The sequence below is a fragment of the Narcine bancroftii genome, chromosome 1 (assembly GCF_036971445.1).
Source record: "Narcine bancroftii isolate sNarBan1 chromosome 1, sNarBan1.hap1, whole genome shotgun sequence".
NCBI lineage: Eukaryota > Metazoa > Chordata > Chondrichthyes > Torpediniformes > Narcinidae > Narcine > Narcine bancroftii.
In genome coordinates, this window is record NC_091469.1 from 25,577,414 (window position 1) to 25,590,677 (window position 13,264).

General features: G+C 43.4%; 1 long non-coding RNA gene across 1 annotated transcript in view; it reads right to left on the minus strand.

Moving 5' to 3' along the window:
* LOC138755979 (uncharacterized) overlaps positions 1 to 12,759 on the minus strand; it is a 33,248-nt gene extending 20,489 nt beyond the window's left edge. The window contains exons 1-3 of the long non-coding RNA XR_011352679.1: positions 12,616 to 12,759; positions 6,768 to 6,948; positions 2,925 to 3,093 (exon numbers count right to left, since the gene is read on the minus strand). This is a non-coding gene — a long non-coding RNA (uncharacterized lncRNA). The remainder of the gene's footprint in view (positions 1 to 2,924; positions 3,094 to 6,767; positions 6,949 to 12,615) is intronic.
* Positions 12,760 to 13,264: the final 505 nt, after the last annotated feature.

Here is a 13,264-nt window from a genome sequence, read left to right on the forward strand (position 1 = left end):
TAGTCCGAATTAATTTCCCATTGCCTGCCCTCTACCTCTTCATAAAAGGCATGCTGATACATTTCATCCCCATCCCTATCGTAAAAGAGGGTCATATGGGGAGGGTCCTAGGGAGGGGTATATGGGTGTAACGTCTGGATCCACGGCTTCCATTGATTATAAAGCTTTAGCAGCCCTCCCTTCTGTGGGTCCTCTGGTTGCAACAGCCCCCAGTAAATGTCAGCCCATTGTCCCTCAGACGCGGATCCTCCAGCTGCCGCCAACAACATCTGAGAACTGGAATGCAGTGTAGTTAATGAACAGTTCATAGAATATCCATTTGGAAAGGTGACCTCTATTCCGCTGGGTCCACAAAGGATCGATGCTCCGCACCTGACCAACAGGTCTCTGCCCAAAAGATTGGTAGGGCACCTGGCTGACAAAATGTATTGATGTGTAAAAGTCTGTCCCGCAACAGAAGTGACTAGTGGTGTAGAAAACGGCAGATTTTCTGGTGTACCCGAGAACCCTATTAGCTGGACGCAAGAGGATGATGTTTTATCTTGAAACTCAGTGCCAGTGAGTGTTGAAAATCTGGCTCCCGTATCCACTAAAAAGGATACTTCCATGTCCATTACTTTAATCTGCAGGAAAGGGTCTGCCAACCTAGCCTGCTCGTGGGTGCTCGGGCTCCGTCACTGTGGGCAATATTGCTCCTCCTCTGTCAGCAAAGGGAATTGTCTCTTCGGAGCTAGAGCTGCATAGGGTGCCTGATGTACTGGGGGTGGCACTGACGATCTCTGGGGCTGGACCCAATGCTCATTTTGTGGAGGTCCATATCCCCTTCCCCCAGTGTCCCGAGGATCCCATGCTAGGGGGCACTCTCTCTTCCAGTGTCCTGGCTGACCGCATACAAAACATACGGCTGGTTGCATTCGTGGAGCACCCCGACCTCTCCCTCTTACTCGGAATCCCCCCATTGGACCTCCCATTCTGGCCACATAGGTGGGACCCGGTGCCCAATATGGGGCCAACTCATATTATTCCCTTGTGGTGGCTGCGGTGGCTGCTGAATCATCTGGTTCACACCCTTTGAGGAAATCTTTTTTGCCTCGTTTGCCTTTTTCCTAGCCTCTTCCAATTGAAGCTTAAGGAGTTGCACTTGTGCCGACTCCATAGTTTGTTTGTCCTCCTTTTGCTTAGCCCTGTAACGCTTCATGTGATGGGTCAAATGTTTTTCCCATTGCTCACTCGAGCAGCCAGGAATATCAGGGTTATTTTCTAATGCCTCCCTAACTACAGCTGGCAGTCCACTCGTTACTGCAGCCCTAAAGAGTGTAGTCTGCAAGGGATCTGTGGCTGGGTGTACTCCTGCTTTATCCGTCCAACTCTCCTTACACTGACTCAAAAAGGTCAAGATCTCCTCATCCTCTGACTCCTTTTGTCTATTGTGAGGAGTGGGGGTGGAGTGATCCTCTGACATTCCTACCGAGAAGGCATTCTCAAGTGTCTGTTCTTGCTCTCTCTCATTTGTTTTTTCCAGTCGCATACTAGTTTCCCTCACTTTACATACATCATTCTGTATTTCCTTTGTTAACTCCTTCATTTCCTCCACCCTTTCCTGCCTAACTCTCTTAAGTCTCTCCTTTGCCTCCTGGAGTTCGTGACCTGCTAATTCAGTGACATTCACTATTCCCTCATTTATCTGCATCACTGGCATCTGTGGAATCGGATAAGGTGGTGGCAATGTCTCTGGTAACTTTGGATATAGCGGGGCTGACGGCTTCACCTCCCCCGTATTCTCCTTAGTGTTATGGGATCCCTTTTTAATATTATGTTGAAGGTTCGCTTCCACAGCCATGCAAGCCAATGTCATAATGTGTAAATCTGCCCTTCTCTGTTCCTTCACTTCTCTCTGTTGTTTAAACCTTCTATTCCATATAGATCCTTGTCCTTTTGCCTCATGTTCCTGTACCTCCTTGGCTGCTTCCCTCTCTGCTTCTCCTAAGTACAGTACCAGCCGGATTTTTTCAAACCCTAGCGGTACCTTCCCCTGACTCTGCAGCTCTTTCCATATCTGTTCATACCGTTTCATAGCTTGTACCTCCTCTCCCTTCGGTAATCCTCCCAGTAATTGATTCCTTGTTTTTTCCCACTGTCGGTTTACAGATGGGGGAACCCCTCTGTCTCCCCCGAGCTCTTGCCCTACTTCCCTATTTACTCCTTCCATCTCCGTTCTGATCTTTAACCCTTTAGACTTCGTACTTCACTGGGTCTCTTCCCGGGTAGGATTTTGACACCTTGCAATCTACTTCGACCCTTCCCACGTTATTTTAAACACCAGCGGCACACTGTACACAAACCTTAAACAAATACTTATTATAAACTATTATGATACACTATACGATTCTTAAACAGATACTTATACACTATAGAAGCAAATAACTATAACACAATACACCTTATACAGATACTTATTATACACTACTATGGTATACGATCCTTAATCAAATACTTATTACACACTACAGAAACAAATAACTATCACAATGCACCTTATACAGATACTTATACACTACTATGGTACACGATCCTTAATCAAATACTTATTACACACTATAGAAGCAAATAACCATCACCGTACATCTTATTCTAATTGGCCAAGTGTCTAAACCTATCTCTCGAGATCGCTACGAGGGGACTCCAACCCCGTTCTACTAGGAGGACTCCAACCCCCTTTTTACTACAGGGGACTCCAACCCCGTTCTACTAGGAGGACTCCAACCCCCTTTTACTACAGGGGACTCCAACCCTGTTCTACTAGGAGGACTCCAACCCCCTTTTGTTTTATTCTTTGGCTTTAACGAGGGCTTTTGCAGAGTAGTGACAACACACAATTTATCTTTGCCAATAGCAGAACTTCGTTAAAACAGGCTTCTGCTTACCTCCCTTTGTAGGATGGTCACTTGTTGTTATCACCACAATCGACCGGTGTTTCATATCTTTTTCTTCCGTCACTTCTCCATCTTCATCACGTCGGGGTCACCAAATTGTCGGACTCTGGCTTTACCTTACTCTTAATTTAGTCTATGTGTAGTCTGAGTCCAGCGTGTTCTTTGAATGAAGTGATAGGAGAAGGTATTCGGTTCAACAGTCAATTTATTACACAGCACAAGAATAAAACTTAACAGAGCTCTGGGTCACTCATTAGTTCATAGGTCACCTGCACAGTGAGCTACTCCCCAAGACTGACCCCTATTGTCCAGTTGGCTCAGTTTATATAGATCAACCTTATCATACAGAACAAAAGTTGGCTTCCTTTGCTAGATCTTTTTGCATGAGGGTTATCACGTCATCTCCTGTTTTGCAGATATCTGGGGTGTAGCACTCCTATCTTAATCCTCCAGGCCAGACTATCCTGTTGTGTTGATCAGAAATTAATTCATCCCCAGATATTTCTAATCACCATTCTGTTCTTGTCTGGCCAATTTCTGCTGTTCTCTTTAACACCTCCTCCTGCCTTAATCTTCCTCCTAGACTGGTTTTCCATTCCCTTTGTTTCTTACAGGCCATTCTTTGTTCTGATCTGGCCTGTGTCTCCTGTGCTACTCACCACCTCCTTTAGTTTGAGCATTCCTCCTAAATCGTTTTATGCATTTCCTCTCCCTGTATTTTGGAGAGACAATTTTGTTCAGCCAACTTTGCTCCATGCTGTGATTGCCACTTAATCACATTCCTTTTTCCCTGAACCATGCAGTAAATATACACTTATTAATTAATCATTTATTTCATACTGTTTTAACCCCTAGATTCCAACACTATACAAGCTTTGTTTTTAAATAAATCTAAACCCTGTTAACAAAATTTAGAGCAAATTTAGTGTTCAACTACATAAAAACAGAGCAGAGTTTATATCGCCTTCCACTTTTTTCAATAAAATGTCATCATGTACTAAACCAGGTGACAGATTATGACATTGTATTGAAGTATGTGGGCATCTGTGCAACTACCCAGTGGCACTCAATCCCATGACTAATTAAGGCCAACACCATAAGCCTTATTAACCCCCCCTATCAACTTGTATGTGTCAGTTAATCAAAACATTTGAACGAGTTTATCAAAGAGATTCCTACCACAATAACAGTAGCAACAGATTATAACATTGTATTGAAGGACATGGGCATCTGTGTAATCATAGGAAAACACAAGAACCTTCAGATTAAACACAAAGGTGGAAATATAAAGTGAAAAGCTGTGACATAGAATGACTGGATAAAGAGAAAGCAAAATTTTTTAAAGATCAATATAATCACTGAATTTCTGATGAAAATTCAAGTTGTCAATCAACAGAAGAAGTAAAACAAAATTCTGTAGACACCATGGTTGAAGTAAAAATGCAAAATGTCTGGAGAAACTCAGCAGGTCAAACAGTGTCTTTTATGTAGCAAAGGTGAAGATACATCTACGTTTCTGGCATTAGCCCTTCATCAAAGTATGAGAAAATGCTTGCAAGTGTCCAAACAAAAGGATATGATGGGGGATGGGGGGTGCAAGGCAGGAGATGATAGGTGGAGAAAGGAGGGAGGAGACAGCAGCAATGAGGGTGAGGGGGATGGTTGGACTGTGTGAGTGAAAGAACTGGAAGGACAGGAAAGGGGAGGAGAAAAGGCAAGCAGGTTTAATGGAAAGCAGTAGGTAGTTCCATTGATTATAAAGAAATGGAGATGTATTTGAAGGGAACTACAGTTAGTGGTTTTCCTATGATTCTGCTGCCCTTGCTTTTCTAAACTGCAGATGAGTTAGGAAGCATGGAAAAGCTCGAGTGTTGATCATGAAGCATTTACAGCCATGCTGTTAAAGGTAATGAATTTTTAGGGTTGTGGATAGGGTAACAATCCAGACATCCTGACAGGAACATACAAACTACCCTCAAAATGTTACCTTTGAAGGTGTTCCACTTACTTCACACATCCTTGCCCGAAAACAACTTATCCTAATGCACGCATTCTGGATCCTTTCTCATTTCCTCAAAATCAGCCGTTCTCCAATTTAGAATCTCAACCTTAGGCCAAGACCTGTCCTTCTTCATAATTTAACTTCAAACTAATGGCAATATGATCACTGGACCCAAAAACTTCCCCTATGCATACTTCTGTCACCTGATGTTGGAACCAAGGGGTTAAGTAATCATAGAAAATATGCCTATTAAATATTCATTATGTATTCATTAATCCATTACTATGTAACAATTTACTATTTACTTCAATTATACAGTTTAAGGGAAATAGGAATGCAATTAAGTAACAGACACAGTATGTAGAAAAGTTGGCTGATTATAGTACATGTAGAATTTGCTGCCTCCAAATACAAAAGAGAGAAAATGTATTAACCAATTTAGTAGGAATGCTAAGGCATAAGGAGGTGTTGAGTAGAACAGAAGACTATGGCCAGACGAGAACAAAGAAATCATTAGAAATATCTGGGGTATGAATTGATTTCTGATCAAGATAACAGGATGTTCTGGCCTTGAGGGTTAAGATAGGAGGTCTTCTTCAGCTTGGCTTCGCGGACAAAGATTTATGGAGGGGTATGTCCATGTCTGCTGCAGGCTCGTTGGTGACTGACAAATCCGATGCGGGACAGGCAGACACGGTTGCAGCGGTTGCAAGGGAAAATTGGTGGGTTGGGGTTGGGTGTTGGGTTTTTCATCCTTTGTCTTTTGTCAGTGAGGTGAGCTCTGCGGTCTTCTTCAAAGGAGGTTGCTACCCGCCGAACTGTGAGGTGCCAAGATGCACAGTTGGAGGCGATATCAGCCCACTGGCGGTGGTCAATGGGGCAAGCACCAAGAGATTTCTTTAAGCAGTCCTTGTACCTCTTCTTTGGTGCACCTCTGTCTCGGTGGCCAGTGGAGAGCTCGTGATAGAACACGATCTTGGGAAGGTGATGGTCCTCCATTCTGGAGGCGTGACCCACCCAGCGCAGTTGGGTCTTCAGCAGCATGGATTCGATGCTTGCGGACACTGCCAGCTCGAGTACTTCGATGTTGGTGATGAAGTCATTCCAATGAATGTTGAGGATGGAGTGGAGAGAGCGCTGATGGAAGCGTTCTAGGAGCCGTAGGTGATGCCGGTAGAGGACCCATGATTCGGAGCCAAACAGGAGTGTGGGTATGACAACGGCTCTGTACACGCTGATCTTTGTGTGTTTCTTCAGGTGGTTGTTTTTCCAGACTCTTTCATGTAGTCTTCCAAAGGCACTATTTGCCTTGGCGAGTCTGTTGTCTCTTTGTCGATCCTTGCATCAGATGAAATGGTGCGGACGAGGGAGGTAAACTGGTTGACCGTTTTGAGTTCTGTGTGCCTGAATGAGATGTGGTGGGTGGGGGGGTGGTCATGGTGGGGAGCTGGCTGATGGAGGACCTCAGTTTTCTTCAGGCTGACTTCCAGGCCAAACATTTTGGCAGTTTCCGGAAGTCAGATCCTGACAATCTGCCTTAGACAATTTGCCACGCTGATCTCTGATTCATCTTTAACTAGAACATTACAGCACAGTCCTGGCCCTTCCGCCTACAATGTTGTACCCACCTATGTAAACCGACTCCACAACAACAATCTAATCCTTCTCATACCCATAACCCTCTATTTTTTCTTGCATCCCTGTGCCTATCCAAGAGTCTTTTAAATGCCCCCTATTGTAACAGCCTCCACTACCACCCCCAGCAATGCATTCCAGGCACCCATCACTGTCTGCATGAATAACTTATTCTGACATCTCCCTCTTTCACTTACCTTAAACAGATCCCCATCTCATACTTGCTATTGTCATCCACAGAAAAAGGTGTTGACTGTCTACAAGGTTCCACTTCAACGCACTTTTGTTGGTCATTTTAAAATGCCCTCTGTAATTCCATGGAAATAACATTTGTAGATATTCCCCAGAGCATGGTCGTGACAAGTTCATCTGGTTCAGCTGAAATGGAGATGATTTCATAAATGACTAAGTCAAAGATGCTAGAAGGCACAGAAATTAATGGAAAAACATAAAAGAAAAAAAAAATACAAAAATCCTACATTAGAGGAACCCAGAGATCAGAGTTTAGAATCAGGATTTATTTTCATGAAATTTGGTGTTTTGTGGCAGCATCATGGAGTGAACATTCATATTATAACCATCTTGCAACATTTTGATCCTGTCTGCATCAGTGATACAGAGGTGGAGATAGTAGGCAGCTTCAAGTTCTCTCATTACCTGCCTGTACCAATTACCTCGACACAATAGCCAAGAAGATGCATTAACGTCTCCACTTCCTCAAGACCCCGAGGAAATTTGGCATGTCCTGGTTTTCCCTCAACAAATTCTAGAGGAGTACTGTGATGGATTATTTGGAAATATTTTTGGGAGATAAATTGGTAAAATTAGAGTAGGTACTTACTTTAAAATAGATCTTATTTGAAAATACTGAAGAATTCATATTCAGTGTCTTTATAGAAACTAGAGAATGCTATATACATTTCACAAGTAGGTGATAATTGAAATGACGTTATGAATGAAATGGAGTGTTGTTTTTAAAAGCCACAGCAAGAGACCAGGTTCACTCATACCTCTTCACAGAAAGGTCACTGAGAGGTTATTGTTTACCTAAGTCAGCAGATGGGAGCAGAAGACTAACTCCTATTGTTTTCTGGAGAAGGAGGGGATTTTGCAAGTGAGAGAGAGAAGGACATGTGGCTGGCAGTTGGTATCTCAGAGAGGGAGAGACTGAACAGTGTCAGCCAGAAGAAGCTGTTTGGAACTGAAACAGAAGTTCCAGAGTGGTGGATGGCTGGAAATGCTATCCATCTGATGTTTCTCTTGGAATAAGAGAAACCGAAATGAACTCTGTGCTAGCCTAAAAGTAAGAGGTTATCATCTGGAGAACCCTGATGGGGCAAGTTACATCAGCAAGACATTGAGATGACTAATGGTGGTACATCAGTTGTGGAAATCCTGGAATAACAAATCTCTCTCTGCAAACCTACAAGAACTTTCCTGAGCGGTAACCATTTACCTTTCGAACACCAAAGCCTGGTGAACTTTTTACATGTTAAATTCTGTGCACAGTATAAGAATTACCTGCAATCAGTGAACTTGGAAGAATGAGAAGTGAGATTGAACTGTGAACCAAACACCTTTTCTTAAATTTACACATACATTACATGCACATGCACTTAGAATTAGAAGGGGGTTAAGTTGGGTAATTAAGTTAATAGTGATAAGTTTGATTCTGTTTTCATGTTTAAAGACAAAAACAACTTTTGTTTAAGTAACCATTTGTTGTGGTGAATATCTATTGCTGCTGGGTTTGGGGGTCCTTTGGGTTCATAATAGTACCCTCAAGTGTACCTTGTCAGGATGCTTTCATGATATGGAAGCTGCTCCACCCGAGATCACAAGAAATTGCAGAGAATTGTGAATGCAGCTCAGAACGTCACACAAACCATTCTTTCCTCCACCAACTCCATCTGCACCTCTCGGTGCCTGAGAAAGCAGCCAATACATTCTCAATGGGGGCCCAGCACATTTACATCAAAGCCTTCTTTTCTTTGCACCTCGCTTAACATAAATGTCTTTTATGTAGTCAGTGGGGGAGAAGTACAGAGGAAACCAAAAAGCCAGCTTCACAAGGAATGGGGCCCATAAACTTTGAGCAGCGTCCTGGTTGGGGGTGGAGAGAGGGGACCTCTCTCACCCTGGCCACATTCCTTCTCCCTCTTCTGTCAGGAAGAAGATTCAAAAGTGTAGATTCAAGGGCAGTTTCTTTCCTGCCACTATCAGGTGACTGAAGAAACCTAATCCTAGGAATGTAGTATTGTTATTACTTCTTTCAAGCTGCCATCTCACTGTGATCGTACTCTCCGTTTTGTGTTTTGTTCTGTAGTATTTATTTATGGATAAATTTGCTGGACAGTACAGAAAGCAAATATTTTAATGTGACAATAAATGTATACATTTTATATTTGGAGATAGTGACAGGCCCTTCCAGCCCACGCCACCCAAAACCACCCATGTGACCAATTAACCTACTAACCCCGTATGTTTTTGAAGGGTGGGAGGAAACCGGAGCACTGGAGAAAACCCACCCCGTCCCATGGAGAATACACAAACTCCTTACAGACAGCACCAGAATCAAACCCAGGTTGCTTGCCTTGTAATAGTATTGTGCTACCACTAAATTTGAATCTGAATGTATTGAATTTATTGTTATCACAAAATGTGTTGTTTTGTGGCAGCATTACAGGTGCAAAATTGCTATATACTGAGGAGATGTTGCTACAGCTACAGCAAAGTTATAGCTCTTGGTTATAGCCCTAAGGCTGTAGCTCAAATCCACAGGAGAAGAAAAACACACATACCAGTAGAGTATATTTGACACTGAGTTTATTCAGTGGCAGCTTTGCCTTTTATAGTCAGCTTGGCTGCGTCACCACCAAGACGTGGCTTGAGTGGGCCAGGTGCCAATTGATTATCTCAGATGCCTGGGTCCTGATTGGCCAGTTTCACCACTCTGCTGGCAGCCTGTGGAAACGGGCGTTTCAGCCCACACGATGCTTTGCCAGTTGCCGCGTTCGACAGCCATTTCCTGTGTCAGCCCGAGATGCGGGCCGCTGCAATATTACTTTTTTAAAATATAAATAAATTAGTGCAAAAGAGAGAAAAAAAGTGAGGACGTGTCTGTGGTTCATTGTTCATTCAGAAATCTGATGGTGGTGGGGGGAAAGCGGTTTTTGTACCACTGGGTGTTCAACTTCAAACTCCTGTACTTCCTTCCTCAGGGTGGCAGTGAGAAGAAGGCATGGCCTGGGTGGTGAGGCTCCTTGAGGATAGAGGCTGCTTTCCTGAGACACTGGCTCCTATAGATGTCCTTAATAGAGTGAAGACTAACGTCCATGATGACGCTGGCCAAATTGACAATTGTTCGTAGCCTTTTCCTGCCCCGTGCATTAGCACCTCCAAACCAGACAGTGATGCAACCAGTCAGAATGCTCTCCACGGTAACCCTGTAGAAATTTGCAAGAGTCTTTGGCAACATCCCACGAAGTAGAGCCACTGGCTGACAAGGCTTCTTCATGATTGCATCGACATGAAGGCCCAGGATAGTTTCTCATAGATGTTTACACCCAGGCATTTGAAGTTCTTTATCCTTTCCACAACTGACCCGTCAATAAGGGCTAGTTTGTGTTCTCTTAATTTCATCCACCTGAAGCCCACAATCGGTTCCTTAGTTTTGCTAACATTGAGTGCAAGGTTGTTGTTCTGACACAATTTAACGAGCTTATCTATCTCATTGCCATCTTTGATTCAGCCGATGATCTTGGTGTCATTGGCAAATTTGTAGTTGATATTTGAATGGTGCTCAGACACACAGTCATGGGTGTAGAAAGACTAGAGTAGCGGGATAAACACGTGTCCTTAGGTTCACCTGTGTTGATCATCAGTGAGGAGGAAACATTTCTAATTTATACTGTGACAGATTATAGATATGATTTTGGGAGATAAATTGGGGCAGGTTTTCATCTAGGTCACATACAAACACTTCAAAACAGATTTCATTTAAAATACTGGAGCTCTGCTCAAGCTAGACAGTCTGGCTCCAAGCGCCTTTGCAAAAGCTTTGGGGAGTGCCCAAGGGACTTCACTAATGGATTGTTGTCTTGAAAAGCAACAGATGAAAGAACTCGGAGGAGTAGGTTCAGAGCCGCAGTGCTTCTTGCTGTTCTAAGAGGGTCATGTGGTTTTTGTAAGCAGAGAGGGAGTCAAACAGGCTTTTCTCTGAGAGAAAGGAGAGAATTCAGTTTTACAGTCAGCAGCAGCTGAGACTGGAACAGGACAAGCTGGCAAGCTTGTGGAAAACCCCATTTTGAAGATGGGTTGTGAGTTCTTAGTTCAGTCTGGTCAAAGCCCTTGTGGTCCATACAAAAGGAGAGGACTGGTTGTATAATGTTACACTTGAAATAAGAGAAACAAAAAGGAACTCTGTGGTGACCGAAAGAGGTTATCATCTGAAAAATCCTGATGGGGCAAGTTTCTTCAGCAAGGCACTGAAGTGGCTGATTAGAAGAAATCAGATGTGGGTGTCAAATCTCTCTCTGAAATCTGACAAGAACCTTCCTGAATGGTAACCATTTACCTTTCAAACATCAAAGCCTGGTGAACTTCATAAATGTTAAATTCTGTGCACAGTATAAGAATTGCCTGCAACCAGTGAACTTGGAGGAGTGAGAAGTGAGATTGGACTGTGAATTAAAGAACTTTTCTGAACTTAGACATTATATACACATGATCTTAGAATTAGAAGAGGGTTAAGTTAGATAAGTTGATAGTGGTGTCATTGTTTGATCCTGTTTTTATGTTTAAAGATAATTAAAAGCAATCTTTTTTGAAGTATCCATTTGTCTTGGTAAATATCTATTGCTGCTGAGATTTTGGGTCCTCTGGGCTCGTAACAGTACTAACTGTGGCCTTCCAATGGGGAAGTCAAAGATCCACTTGCAGAGGCCCAGGTTTAGAAGCTTGCACACCAGTTCTGAGGACGTGATGGTGCTGAAAGCTGAGCCGTCGTCGATGAAAAGCAGCCAGATGCCCATGTTACTCTTGTCTAGGTGATCCAGAGCTGAGCGGAGAGCGAATGAGATTGCATCTGCTGTTCAGTACTTGTGACGGTAGGTGAATTGCAGTGGGTCCAGATAACGTACTTGGGTACGTTTATTCTGGTTATGACCAACCTCTCAAAGCATTTCCATCACTGTAGATGTTAGTGCTACTGGGCAGTAGTCATTGAAGCAGCTCACCCTGCTGTTCTTGGGCACCAGTGTGATCGATGCCCTTTTGAAGCAGGTGGGAACCTCCGACTGCAACAGGGAGCAATGAAAATGACCGTGAAGACTCCAGCTGGTTGGTTGGCACAGATTTTCAGTACCCTGCCAGTTATGCCATCAGGGCCTGACATCTTGCAAGTGTTCACATTCTTGAAAGATCATCTGATGTCTGGCTTAGAGACAGTGTAGCTGAAGTAACTTACCCAGTTTACACACAATTTAAAAAAAACATTCAGTTTTATTTTCCAGCACAAAATGGAGTCACTCTTTTTGTTCCTCTCTGACCCAAAACTGAATTCTTCATCCCAACAAACACCACCCAGCCAAACACCTCTGACCTTCTCATTGGTTCTCCACCACTCGGGTAATTTTGATGCTCTCACACTCCTCCTGCATCCGTGATGCATCACCACATATGTTGCAGCCTTCTACATTAACCCACGTGTGCATGCTATTACTCTGGCATGTCGGCTCGGATGCATCATCAACAGTGACCAGCATTAAACTTACCATTAAAGGTAAGTTCATGACCACCGATATTACAGGGTTGTCAGCTTCTGCAGGGATTCTCAGTGGTACCATTGAATTTTCCTTTTCAAAGTGAGCATAAAAAGTATTCAGCTCATCGGATCGTGAAGCATCACAAGCTATTTATGAAGTTAGGCTTCGCCTTGTACAATGTAATGGCCTGCAATCTCTGCCATAACTGGCAAGTATCTGACTGTTTCCAGCTTCCCCTGGAATTACCCCTTTATTGCTAAGATAGCCACTGTAGGTTTACCTGGACTTCCTGTAGAGATCTGGATCCTCCGTCTTAAACACCATTGACCTCGCCCTCGTCAGGTTACGAATCCTCAGATCCATCCACAGAATTTGGTTGGGGGTACCCCCAGTGCGCACACATGGCACACAGTCATCCATGCTTCGGGCCTGTGATTGTGTAAGTAGACAGGTTTAGAGGACAGGTGTGATTGGGAGCAATGGTCCTGGGGATCACCTGGTCAGTAGCTCAAGCCTGTGAAGGGATTAAAGACCTCGGAAGTAAATATTGTTGTTTTGATCTACAAGGTCATAGAATCTGGTTTTCTTAGCACATTGTTCTCATGAGTTCTTAAGATGTTCAAAGCAGCAAAGAATCCATAGTCATATTTTATTTTCAATTAAAATCAATTTCATTTTGTAAAGAATCGCACTTTGCTTATGTAGAGCGCGTCGAAAGAACCAAAGACTTGTTGATCCAAACCAAGGCTTTTATTAACTAAAAGACTGGAGCATATCACATGTAGGTCAACCAGTCCAGAATGACCTGGTCTGGCTAGGAGCAATCCTTTAAGACCTGCCAGTAGGTGTGGTTATGCTCTCAGCCAATCACAGTCATCATACACTATAATCTGTACATATACACATTGGTGATTGAATCTGTGCTATCA